The sequence below is a fragment of the Notechis scutatus genome, chromosome 2 (assembly GCF_049901735.1).
Source record: "Notechis scutatus isolate UNSWTSFEM ecotype Mainland chromosome 2, rNotScu1.2, whole genome shotgun sequence".
NCBI lineage: Eukaryota > Metazoa > Chordata > Lepidosauria > Squamata > Elapidae > Notechis > Notechis scutatus.
Genome location: NC_142010.1, coordinates 69486909 through 69500732, shown reverse-complemented (window position 1 = coordinate 69500732; position 13824 = coordinate 69486909).

The following is a 13824-nucleotide window of genomic DNA, read 5'->3' as shown; positions in this document are numbered from 1 at the left end:
TAAACATTGGCACAAAATATGCCTCTCCTTTCTCAGTTTCTGCTTGAATTATTTTGAACGCTGTTGCATTTTCAGTGCAACGACAGAAAAAGGGCTGCTATGATTCTGTAGCCTGTGCTGCTTTTATGTACGGCAAGCTGAAATTCAGTTCTTGGGTCTCTTTGCTATTTTATCAGTAGAAAGTTTGATTATTTACATATAATAGTCCTTCCTTGTAATAGTGGCAACTGGTTTCTGGCCTCCACTTTAATTTAGTGCACAAATTGTATGTATGTATGTATGTATGTATGTATGTATGTATGTACGTACGTACGTACATACGTATGTATGTATGTATGTATGTATGTATGTTTATATGGTCACCCATTCCTCTAATGACTCTTTTAAAGCTGTGGTGGCACAGTGGTTAAAATGCAGTATTACAGGCTAACTCTGCCCACTTCCAGGAGTTCGATCCTGACTGACTCAAGGTTGAGTCAGCCTTCCATCATTCTGGGGTCAGTAAAAAGAAGACCTAGATTGTTGGGGGCAATAGGCTGACTCTGTAAACCACTTAGAAAGGACTGTAGAGCACTGTGAAGTGGTATGTAAGGGCTATTGCTATTGTTATTACCCCCTTCACAAGTTCTCTGTCTCATCAGAAATTGCCAATGGAAACCAGGCATAATTTGGACATACATCCAGGGTGACTGAGAGCAGCCAAACAACCAGCTCAGGCCTTCCAAGTTAATTTGACTTCAAAACTTGCAACTACCATGTGCAAAATCATTCAGGTAAGGGAGCTTTAAGCATACTTAATAGGTGATAAGATAGAAATTAATAGAATTTACTACTGAGTAAATGGAATAGTTGGGTATAGTACAGTATAGTATAGTATTTAAGGCATTAGGCTAGAAACTGGGAGGGTGAGTTCTAGTTGTGTCTTAGGCACAAAGCCAGTTGGAAAATCTTGGTTAAGTCATTCCCTATCAGCCCTTGGAAGGAGGCAAGGGCAAGTCACTTCCAAAATCTTGCCAAGAAAACTGCAGGGAGTCCAGGGAGTGATTTGAAGGCACACACACACATCCCCCCCAAAAAAGGAGGGGGAGCAAGGATGGTAATCTAACATTCAGATTTACTTAATGTAGAATACTATAATTGAAATTGTAAGTAGCATTCCTTAAAAAAAGAGAGAGAAGGTGATAAGGGAGCTACTCCTAAATCCCCCCATTGAAGGAAAATCTGCCTGCTCTAGAGTAAACCAGAATGGTTCTGCATCTTGTCAGTTGTTTGGCCACAGTCTCCATTTTGTGCACGCTTCAAAGATACTAGCTCTCTTGGCAGAGCTTTATTTATGTTTCCAAAATAGGATAAGAGCTTGGGAATGAATAGATTTCTTTGTTAACAGTCTACAAGAACCCAAAAAATCACAGTAGAATCTGTAAAGCAATAACAATAGCTCTTAATAAAATAATAAGGCATGGGAATGCTGACAATAAATCAATGGAACCAAGGTAAAACAATAATTGTTTTATAATAGGGACTACAAGGTCATAAAAAGGGAGAGTTTTTTATACACAATAATATAGGATTTTGCAACATTTAAAGATATTATATTTTTCTTCTTGGACAGTTAAGTACTGTAGTGAAAATTGAATGTGAGTAGCCCTTGACTAAATAGTTATAAAATCAGCATAAACATCCTTATAAAAAGCACTATTTATTGATAGATCATGTTGATGCACTTGGCAAACCCTAACTTGTCATTTGCCTATTGTGAATTTTGCTGGAGCCAATATAATGTAGTAGCTGACGCAACCAATCTTCTAAAGATTTGCAGATTGCAGGTCCTTCATAGAAGACTAGGCTTTTGTCATGAATTAGAACTAGTGGTATATAAAGCTAGAATTATATACCTTTCTCTATGAATTGTTTTTTTTTTTAAAGGTACTACTTCTAGAGGTCTTAACCCAGAGAAACACCAGAGGGACAGCGAAGCTATCAAAGAACTGTAATTGATCTCAGGGATATTTGGGAATTGCTGATGATGAAATTTTTAACAAATCTCAGTTTATCCCCAATAAGTGTAAGTTCGCAAATATAAGCCACATTGCCAGGCAGTCAGTAACGTGAGAAGGTTAAATGAAAGGAGAAAGCTCAAATTCTTCTCTAGCCTGATTCAGCCAATATTTATTTAATTATTTGTTTGTTTGGTTGTCAAATTTAGATACCGCCATCTCATTCACTACTGCCCAGGGAAGCAGAGAAACAAATCAAGAATGAGAATATTTTTAATATATAGACTTCTGGGGCACTTGATATAGAAGTAAATGCTAGATGCCTCAATGCAGCCAAATCTAACTTTTTCAAAAGATAATTAGGCTTTACCACCAGGATATTTCAAATGTTTCTAAAAAGTAGTGACACAACTGTTCATATTTACATTTGTGTTGTAAGCAACGAGGCGGTTCTGCATTGAAAGGATTAGCCAGTTACATCACTGTTGCCTGGGAGGCAGCTGGTTGGGAGCTCCTTTCAAGGCCCACCAAAGTATTCTCTCTCTCTCTCTCTATCTATCTATCTATCTATCTATCTATCTATCTATCTATCTATCTATCTATCTATCATCTATCATCTATCATCTCTCTCTCTCTCTCTCTCTCTCTCTATCTATCTATCTATCATCTCTCTCTCTATCTATCTCTCTCTCTATCTATCTATCTATCTATCTATCTATCTATCATCTCTCTCTCTCTCTCTCTCTCTCTCTCTATCTATCTATCATCTATCATCTCTCTCTCTCTCTCTCTCTTCTATCTATCTATCTATCTATCTATCTATCTCTCTCTCTCTCTCTCTCTCTCTCTATCTATCTATCTATCTATCTATCTATCTATCATCTATCATCTATCTATCTATCATCTCTCTCTCTCTCTCTCTCTCTCTCTCTCTCTCTCTCTCTCTCTCTCTCTCTTCTTCTATCATCTATCTATCTATCTATCTATCTATCTATCTATCTATCTATCTATCTATCTATCTATCTACTTGCAAATGCATGCTTTCAAACTGATAGATCAGCAGAAGCTGGAGTGAATGATGGGAACTCACCCCATCACGCAGCAGTACTCGGGTCTCGAACATGGTTGATTGTCAACCCAGCATCTTAACCACAGGAGCTAACACACACGCAACTTTTAAAAAAACTAGTGGTAAAATGTGATTTTGAAAAAGAGCTTTAAAATAGGAGTAAGAACTCACCTCACAAAGCCTTTAAAGGTTTTTCTTTAGAGTTTATGATAATCCTAAACAAGGCAAGGAAGGGGAGTATTTAAATAAACCTAATAAAGTCTCAGTAAGGTTCATGATATAATTTTCAAAAAATTATTGAAAACCACATTTCAAATAGAATGGGATGGGATGGGATAATAGGAAGTGTGCAAATGGTACCCTAGCATATATTATGTCTGCCCCCAATTCTGCTGTGACCATACTATAAAACTTTCTCAGAAAACTGAATCATGATAATTCTAATAATGAATCAAAATGGTTTTGAGCTAAACTAATCAGTCATAGTGTAATTTCTATTTTTATGGACCACATTGACTCAAAGAAAAGATAAGATGATATGATGTACATTCCCTTCACAAAGCAATAAATCAGCCAATAATTTATATGCTGTCAGTACATTTGCTACAAATGCAAAACTTATTTCCTGGATATTGCTATGTAAGATGTTCTATTAGGCAATTTGAAGAAAATTAAGTTGTATCACAGGCTGCAACATCATCTTATACTTTTACAGCAATCAGCAGCTACCGGTATAGTCTTTTTAAGAGTCGGAGGACTCTGTCATGTGCTCTAAAAGGAAAGGGAACTTTTATGGCTAGAAAATCTACTAGCGTTAAATTAAAAACAAGTCGCCTTCTGATTAATTCTTGCCTTGGTCGAAAATGTCAAATGTATTCCCCACCCATTCCCAGCTAATAAAATAAATTTCAGCCACTGAGTATATCTTCTGACCATGTTTATTCAGAAGCTTTCTATACTCTGAGTTCATTACCCGAAGGCAGAAATAAACCCTATTTGCTATATCCCCACTTGCCTCTAACCAGACTGCAAATAAGTTCTGGCGTTTTTTTCCTGCGATGTCTGCAGGATACTTGCCTTCCTCTTGTTCCCACATCAAGACTGAGACGGGCTTAAATCATCCTTTGCTGATCCCCTGCAACCTGCCACCCCGTGAATGATGCTGTGGGGAGCTTTACCACAGGCCGCTGACTGCAGACTCATTTGCCTCCTTCAGGAAGGGAAGTGAACCTTCAGCCACCACGCCGTGGGAAGAAGGGGGCTGTTTGGGTCCAGAAGGTCTGCTTTTCCTCCCTTTAGTGAGGACAGGACGACTTCTTGTTGCCAGTGCCCTGATCACTCTCTCTAGTATTAGGATTGGAGATCTGGCAGCAGAGGTGCCAAAGAAACCCTCCTTTGCTTTATTGTTGACTCAAAAGAGATTTAGGGAGGGTGGGGCATAAATCCTGATAGGCAGGAGAGTGACTACAGGGGATAATACTTTGGGGCCAGATGTGGTATTCAACAGGTTCTGACCAGTTCTGGAGAACCGGTAGCGGAAATTTTGAGTAGTTTGGAGAACCAGCAAATACCACCTCTGACTGTCCCTGTCCCCATCTATTCTCTGCCTCTCGAGTCTCAGCTGATCGACTGCTTGTCCTGCACAGGAGAATGGAGCTGGAAAGCAGGTTATTGGAGTGGGGAGGGAATGAGATTTTGCAGTTACCTTCCCCCCAGGAGTGGGGTAGGAATGGAGATTTTACAGTATCCTTCCCCTGCCACGCCTACCAAGCCATGCCGCCACATGCCCACCAAACCACGCCCACAGAACCGGTAGTAAAATTTGTTGAATCCCATCACTGCTTGGGGCACCTTTGGACAATGTTGAAACAGGGGCGAAAACTCTAACTTGACAAACCAAGGACATCAAGCTTGTCTCCCTCATGGGCTGAGGATAAAATGGTGATGATATTCCCAGGAGCTTAGCATGTTTTGATGCCATGGTGAGATCCAAACAGGGAAAGGCCCTTGGTATGCAAGCCAAAGGTTAAAGCAGCCTCTGACATGCATCCAACCTCCCTCTCCCTCTCTGCCTTTCCCTTCCCTTCTAAAGGAAACGGGAGAATCCTAGGTATCCATCCCCAACCTCCCAAGAGGTACATTTGCAAAGAGATGGCTCTGTAGTTCTCGTAATCTCTGATGAATAGTATTTTTTTACGCAGAGAGAATTCAACTTCAAATGACAGGGAGTTAGGTAATATATAGCGCTTAAAGAAGAAGAAAGAAAGAGAGACAGAAACACAGGTATTCCTCGACTTACGGCCACAATTGAGCCCAAAGTTTCTGTTGTTAAGTGAGACATTTGTTAAGAGAGATTTGCCCCGTTTTACGACCTTTCTTGTCCCAGTTGTTAAGTAAAATGACTGCAGTTGTTCAATTAGTGACATGGTTGTTAAGTGAACCCCGCTTCCTCATTGACTTTGCTTGTTGGAAGGTTGCAAAAGGGGAATCACATGATCTTGAGACACAGCAATGGTCATAAGTGTGAACCAGTTGCCCAGCATCTGAAGTTTGATCCCGTGACCGTGGGGATGTTCCAACAGTCGTTAAGTGTGAAAAAAGGTCATAAGTCACATTTTTCAGTGCCCTCGTCACTTTGAACGGTCACTCAATGAACTGTTGTAAGTCGAGGACTACCTGTATTTCTTTTTTTTTTTCCTCCTGGTCTTGTATGTGGACACTTCTGCACGGGTAACCTCTGCTTTAAGGAGGTTGGCAAAATTTCAAACAGCTCTGTATATGGTACCCATTTTCTGTTTATATGACAGAAAATGCCATAACGGCTTAGGTAGATCTCCAGGTATATAATGCCAATGAAAAATAGCAACCTGGCTATTTCGGAAATGTTATATACAGATGATGCATCATCAGGGTTGCCATCTGGCCATTTTTCCGGCCAAATTCGAGAAATCTGGCTGTATTTCTATCTGCTTGGCCGTGAAAAAAATGATGTCTCCGGCCAAATTTATTTGGCCGGAAATTTGGCCGTACGAAAGTTGCTTGGCCGTGAAATCGGCCAGATGGCAACCCAGCCGCTCTCCTTCCCTCGCGCATGCGCGTCACCATGAGCAAAAGGAGGACAAGTGCGTCCTCTCAGTTCTCCAACACGCCCGCTTCCTCTCAACTCCCGTCACACACCCCTTCGGGACCTTGGCGCCCGGCCACGCCCCCTTCCCGCCTGTGACCCGAGCAGGGGCGGCTCCTCCTCCATCAACACCACACCCATTCCTATTACGGCTCGTTCCAACGCCACGCCCCTCGGCTGCCCCACCCATCCCGAGCTCTCCTTCCCTCGCGCATGCGCGTCACCATGAGCAAAAAATAATTTGGCCGAATTTGGCCGTATTTTGACTTGAGTTTGGCCGCAGAGCCAAACTGCGATCTGGCAACCCTGTGCATCATCTCTGTAGCAGAGAATTAACCCAGCAAGAGAAAAACAAACATTTGCTCTCATTACTCTGAAATGATTACAGATTATAAGTGTGCTGAGCAGCTGTTCTTTACTCACTAGGAGGAATATCCATATATTCTTCAGGTCCTTAAAGGACTCCGTCTAGTCTAGTGCAGGGCTCTCCAACCTTGGCAACTTTAAGCTTGGCGGACTTCAACGCCCAGAATTCCCCAGCCAGCTTTGCGGACTTCAACTCCCAGAATTCTGGGAATTGAAGCCCGCCAGGCTTAAAGTTGCCAAGGTTGGAGACTCCTGGTCTACTGGGCTTGCCTTAGGAAGTAGTGGATCCCAGGACACGGCAACCATCATAAATACACGTCAGTTGCCAAGCATCCAAATTTTGATCACGTTGACCACAGGGATCCTGCAGCGGTCGTGGATGTGAAAAACAATCATAAGTCACCTTTTTTTCGGTGCCATTGTAACTTCAAATGGTCACTAATCAAACTGTTGGAAGTTGAAGATTTTCTGTATTACACAACTTTCTTTACTTCTTTGGGACTCCTGGGGCCTCGGAGTCTTTCTCTTCACTTCCCGTAGCTTAGTCTTAAGACTTCCAGGCAGCTGCTAGTTGGAGAACAGACCGTGGTTATTTCACCGTGCAAAATATTTTGCAGTACCACTCACATTTCTGGGCTGAAAGTCCAAGCATAGTCATGTATTAATATGTATCTACAGCCATCACTGCACTTAAGTGAAGTGAAGGGAATAGATAATCATTTTTAGATAGAATAATTCAGAATTAGATTCCCCTTTGCATTTAGATAAAATCCCAAGAGCGCTGGATGTGCTGTTAGCTTTCATTAAAATCACTGTAAGAATGGCTTTATTTTCAACTCTGCTTTTAGCATTTTAGAAGATAAAGGATAGAAAGGCATCATGGTAGTTCAAACTGCAAAAAAATTTTTAAGGAACATAAAGTACTTTGTCTAATGACTGTAAGTAAAATTAATTAAGTAAAAACATTTTGCCTTGTTCCTCATCTTAAAAGTGAATTAAAAATATAAAACGCTAGCACCTGTTTTTGAGCTTACATTCAGAAAGGAACAAGAAAAGAGAATGGGGAAGAGGAGGGGAAGGGAAGGCCCCCCAGCACAAGGCTGGTAAGTTTTTGCTGACCAAACGATTGGTAAAATACCTATTATTAGGCAGATTGTATTCAGGTTTGCCTTTTTCCCCCCTGCCTCTTTCTTTTCTTTCTTTCCTTGAGTTGTTTTTCTTTTTCTTTTCTGTGCCTGGCACCAAGGTTATTTTAGGGCAGGGGCTGGCAACCTTAAACACTCAAAGAGCCACAAAGGTCCTAACTGGAAGTCCCACCATTCAAATCTGGAGCCAATCAGAAGTTTGGTTCTCCTACCATAGAGTCTCCTCCTAGCGCGGCTTCCTTTTTCCTCTACCTGTCCTAACCAAAAGCCCTATCAATTCTGGAGTTGACCAATGGTGGGATTCAAATTTTTTTACTACTGGTTCTGTGAGCGTGGCTTAGTTTGGTGGGTGTGGCTTGGTGGGCATGGCAGGGGAAGGATACTGTAAAATCTCCATTCCCACCCCATTCCTGGGGGAATGTTACTGCAAAGTCCCCATTCCCTCCCTCCCCACTAACCTGCTTTCCAGCTCCATTCTCCTGTGCAGGACAACAAAAGGGAGGCAGAGAATAGATGGGGGTGAGGGTAGTCAGAGGTGGTATTTGCCAGTTCTCCAAACTACCAAAATTTCCACTACCGGTTCTCCAGAACTGGTCCGAACCTGCTGAATACAACCTCTGGAGCTGACCAGCGACAGGGATGAACAGGGATGACAGGGCAGCAGAGGGATGAAAGAGCCACATGCAGCTCCAGAGCCACAGGTTGCTGACCCTTGCTTTAGGGAGTATTTTCACTCCTCCCCCAACCTCAGAAACTTGTTTGCACCAGCCCACAAATGTCCTCATTTGTCTAGCTGTCCTACCAGCCCTCAATCCCTCTGAGCCTATCAGCAATTCTTCCAACTGACTAACAGACATGTGAAAAAGTTTGTCTCCAATATGCCCCCTTCCCTTCCTTGTAGTTGCTCCATTGTACCAGTTTTCAAAGCAAGGGGAACAACTGAAGCTAATTACTCAGTTTGAACAACATGGTCAAATGATGACAAAGCACTGTGATTTCAACAGGAAGGGAGCAGAACCAAGGAGTTCTTTATTATCCTGTGCCAAGCACAGTTTTGATAAGTTGATAAATCAAGGTTATGTTCACTAAAGAAAGGCTGGGTATACCTGATGAGTCCAAAAACAAGGACTAAACTGGTCACATGATGCCTCCTAGTAGTCAGTAGCAAATGAAGAGTGAGTAGGGCAGAGGTGGTATTCAGCAGGTTCTGATCAGTTCTGGAGAGGAAATTTTGAGTAGTTTGGAGAACCGGTAGTAACCTTCCCCCAGGAGTGGGGTGAGAATGGAGATTTTGCAGTATCCTTCCCCTGCCACGCCCATCAAGCCACGCCCATAGAACTGGTAGTAAACATTTTTGAATCCCACCACTGGAGTAGGATTTTCCCCCACTTGCACTTAGCCATTGAACAAACATGTCCTGCCAACATCATTTTTCTGCTGTGTTTTCATGATATGCCTTCACCTCAGGCCTAGCTTATGTCTGAGAGAGGTACATGAGCATGAGTCCCAAATTATATTGCTATCAAATAGCATTTTTCTATGTATTGTCTATGGAGATTCTCAGTCATCCAGGTCATGGTTCTCCCAAAGGTGTTTTTTCAAGAGGCAACTGGACTTTTTGGTTTTTCTTTGAAGACCTTTTGCTTCTCATCCAAGAATCTTCATCGGCTCTTTCCCATGTATTCCAAAAGAGTCTGTGGGCATCTTTATTGTCTAAAATCCCTTAGGTTGTCGGTGATTATTTTGGAAGTAAGTCAGATGACTGGCAACAGAGGCAGGATAGGACAGGCAGTGGCAGCCTCCAAGTTTCTGATCATCTAGTTTTCTGACTACTCAGGTTGCTCTCTTGATTGGAGAGCACTTCAGCTCAGCAGCAGGGAAAGGCCCTGGAGAGGTATGACTTGTTATCTATGCATAACAAGTCAGCAACATTCTTAGATAGTTGCTAAGACTTCAGAGTCCCAATAACACCAGCCAACACATTCCATCACATTGAAGAGGAACAGCAAGAGCATACATGTTCATCGCATTCCACAAAGACTTGAGGTGCTAAGAGGATCTGATATGGAACTCACTCGCAATGTGGCATATTTCCCGTCCCCCAAAATTAGCTCTATTATCGCCTTCTCATCTCTTTCAAACTAAAGCATGATGAATAGAAAGACAACTTTAAAACTAAATATACATCATCCTGGGCAAGAATAGGGGGTGTTCTTGGACTGGAGGACATATTTAGCATTTTGAGTTGCATGTGGTTCTTTCACAAAACAACTGTAACAACTAGGTGGCCAGTTTGCAAAATGGTTATTGCAATGTGGACACCCAGTCACTTCAACCATTTATCAATAGACAAACTAAAAAAAATGCCGCCCCTGCTATTCCATTTATCCCTCCCTGGTCCTTCTTAACCCTTACAATTGGCCAGTGAGCATATATGCAAAAAAAAAAAAAAAAAGGACTGAGTTGCATCCAACTACTATTTTTAACCTTTGAAGCATTCTTGTAAATAAAAAGCAATGCTAGAGAAAGATGTAATGCATATCCATTTCATATTTTAAAATAATTAATATTTTTAATTAAACCAGGTTAGAAAATCAAAGAGATTGCTCAATGCTAAGAATGCTGCAATGCCTACCCTTGGCCCAGGCAATAAGAACTCAGGTATTGGAGAGAAATAAATTATACAATGGGAACCTGTAACAAAATCCTCCAATTGATTTCCCTTATCCAGAGTTCTAGCGATATGAGTATAGTAATATAAAATTAAAGTAGAGGTAAGGTTTCCCCTGTCCAGTCATGTCTGACTCTAGGGGGCGGTGCTCATTAGCCAAGGGAGTCAGCGTTGGCCGAAAACATTTCCATGGACATGTGGCCAGTATGACTATATGCTGAAGGGCATGGAATGCTATTAATTTCCAGTGAAGTGGTACCCATTTATCTACTTCCATTTATCTGCTTTTGAACTGCTGGTTGGCAGGAGCTGGGGCAGGAATCTCCATGCCAATCTTCTGGTTGACAAGTCCAGCATCTTAACTGCTAGGCCGTTTCTTAAGGAGCTGCGGTAGTGCAGTGGTTAGAGTGCAGTACTGCAGGCTACTTCTGCTGACTGCCAGCTGCCTGCAATTTGGCAGTTCATATCTCACCAAGTTCAAGGTTGACTCAGCCTTCCATCATTCTGAGGTTGGTAAAATGAGGACCCAGATTGTTTGGTGGCAATAGGCTAATTCTGTAAACTGCTTCAAGAGGGCTGTAAAGCATTGTGAAGTGATATATAAGTCTAAGTGCAATTGCTATTGCTATTAATATAGAAATGCAGATGACTTTATGCAAACAAAATGAAAAGGGTTTGTTTGTTTGTTTCTGGCTTTTTCCAGGAAGAAGCAGGTACCACCCATCACACTTCCACCCCACTTTTCAAAAACCAGAACTTTTTTCTGTATTTTCCAAAGAAGATATATGTAAAGTTGGTTTCCTGTCTTTATCCAATCTAATAAAAAATAATGACTCAAAAGTTGTATATAGATATTTAATAAATATAAATAATTCATTCTCAGAGCCATAAGAGATAATGACTAGCAAACAAAAGGACTTGTCTAGCAAACCTCCAAGGAGTCCTAGCTTCAAATGAGCAGCAGGTATATTAAGCTGAAATGAATCAACTTTGTTGAGTCAGCTCGTAAGTATAGCAGTCAGTTCTAGAAACACATTGCAACCAATTTAAACATAAGATGATCCTAGCAACATTCAATTAAGTTGGAATACATCAGCTAGCAATGCCAATTTAGAGAGTGTAGCATTGATTTGGATGAGTTAACTGTATCAGAAAAATATTCTCAGTCTCACTATCAGCACATACCGTATACATAAAAGATTTTAAAATAGCAGGCTGAATTTCTCTGCTTCCCTGTGCTTCATACTTGGGGTAAGTTGATTGGTTTAATGAGATGTATACCACAGCAATATGATAGATTATTTTTCTTAATCTTTATTACAGTATAGTAGTAACTATCTGTAGGAATGTACTGTACAATTTTCTAAAATCAAAGGATGTCGAAGTTAAAATGCCTTTTTCTACTTTGAAATGGTTATTTCACACGTGCAAACTTACAGCATTCCGATAATACTCAATGTTATTTATTATATTCATAGCACACCTTTTGTAAAAATAGCTTAAGGTAAAATCCATTGTACTCTCCTATTTTTATCCACTGTGACAATTCTGTGGTTAGTTTGAGAGAGGATGACTGCTGTAGAATGATCCCCTAGGATCAGGGAATTAAACACCTAAAGCAACATCTTATCAATGGCTTTCTTATTTGGAAGACAGAAGACTTCAAAGTAAAACATTTCCAGTTCAAAACAATTCAGTTCAATTCAAGTGTAGCTCATAATAGAGGTTTTCAATCAGCAACTATATTTAAATGATTAAGCCCAAAGCCTTACTGAAAAGTCCAGAGAGGGCCAGGCTACAAAAGCATTGTTTTAAGTTAGCTTACATGAACAAATAGACAAAGATTTATTTGATTTAGATAGGGAGAAAAAGTTTTCCCCTAAGCCCAAATCTATAAATATTGAGTCTTTAGGGAGGTTCTTCCGTAAGAAAAAGTCATAATCAAAATGCTTGACCATGCTTTGGCATGTTTGTTAATAAATAAAGTAACAGACAACAGAGTGTTTGATGGCACTCTGTGGTACTCTATTTTTTGTATTTCACATTTTTTTTACTACTGTTATCCACCATGAGACCATCAGAATTGGTCCAGGATATAATTACGCTTAATGACTGTTCAAAGTTATCACGGATCTACTGGGAGCTATTCATGACCCATATTCAAAGTTCTGATGGTCGCCTCCTCCTTGGCAACTGGGCTGCATTTATGGCTATTTGCAATGTATTGTCGTCACTTGATCGCATTTTACAATGGTTTTGCAGACAATTGGTATTTATTTCCAGTTTTTTTGGCAAAACTATTTCCATAACGAACCATTGGTTCACTTAATGACTGTGGCATTCACTTAAGAACTGCAGGAGTTGTTAAGTGCTTGACTTACGATTGTGATGGGTAGGCTCCATTATGGTTGTAAGTCTGGACTACCTGTATTGGGAGGGGCTGTAGAAATCAGAATGGTTCTCGTTGAGGTAATTCCCTGTTAGGAGACGTATTGAAAGAAGTGTTGAATAATACACACGCAGCACACAGATACACTGTACAGTAAATGTTGGTTTTTACTTCAAATAAAGGTTTTAAGCAAAGTTCAAACACAGTCCAAAATCATGCACAGGTAAGATCAGTCAGTTTTCAGTCCAGGGATAATCCAATAACAGAGTCCAGTATCAAAAACAGTTCAGTATCAGACTTACATCAAATCCATGAAAAGCAGTCAATTAGGAAGAACGGCAAAACTCTCCAACAGAAGGAAGCAGAGAGACTCACTGTGACTTCTTCTGAGACTAAGACTAAGACAACCCAGGTTTCTGGCTCCATCTTATGGCCGTTTGAGAAACCACACCCAATTACACTTTTATGATTCTCTTAAAGAGACAGTATTAAAATGTCTATCCTGGTTTATATATTGTCCAACCCAAATAGCTGTTAGGTGACTTATATTCCTAACAATTCTTCTCTTCTAGCCATTCCCCTCACATCACTTGGTGGGGACACCATAGCAGCCAACTAAGACCTTAAGATTTGGGCAGGAACATACCAGGGAAATATGGTTAGGAAAAGGTAATCTCAAAGTGAACTATTCTAGGCTTTAAAGATGAATGTCGGTTCTTTAAATTCCTACTAGAAACTGGGAGTCTCTGCAGCTAATGTTCTAGTAGTTAAATGACAGCCAGTTCTAGTTAATCATATGAACTTGTGTCCATAGAGAGTGGCCACAAAAAGCAATTATAATAAAGCATGAGTGATTATAACCAAACCGTCTCTATCCATGGTATATCAGGCAAAGCTGATAAAAGGACACAATATTCACACAGATCATGGATTCCAAAACAATAAGACTCTTCTATCTGCAAACTTGAATGTCTTTAGAGCATGCAGAAACAACCCATAGTTTGCATGTTCCAAAACTTCCCCTTTTTGTGCCTGTCCCCCACTTTCAAATCATTATTGTTCA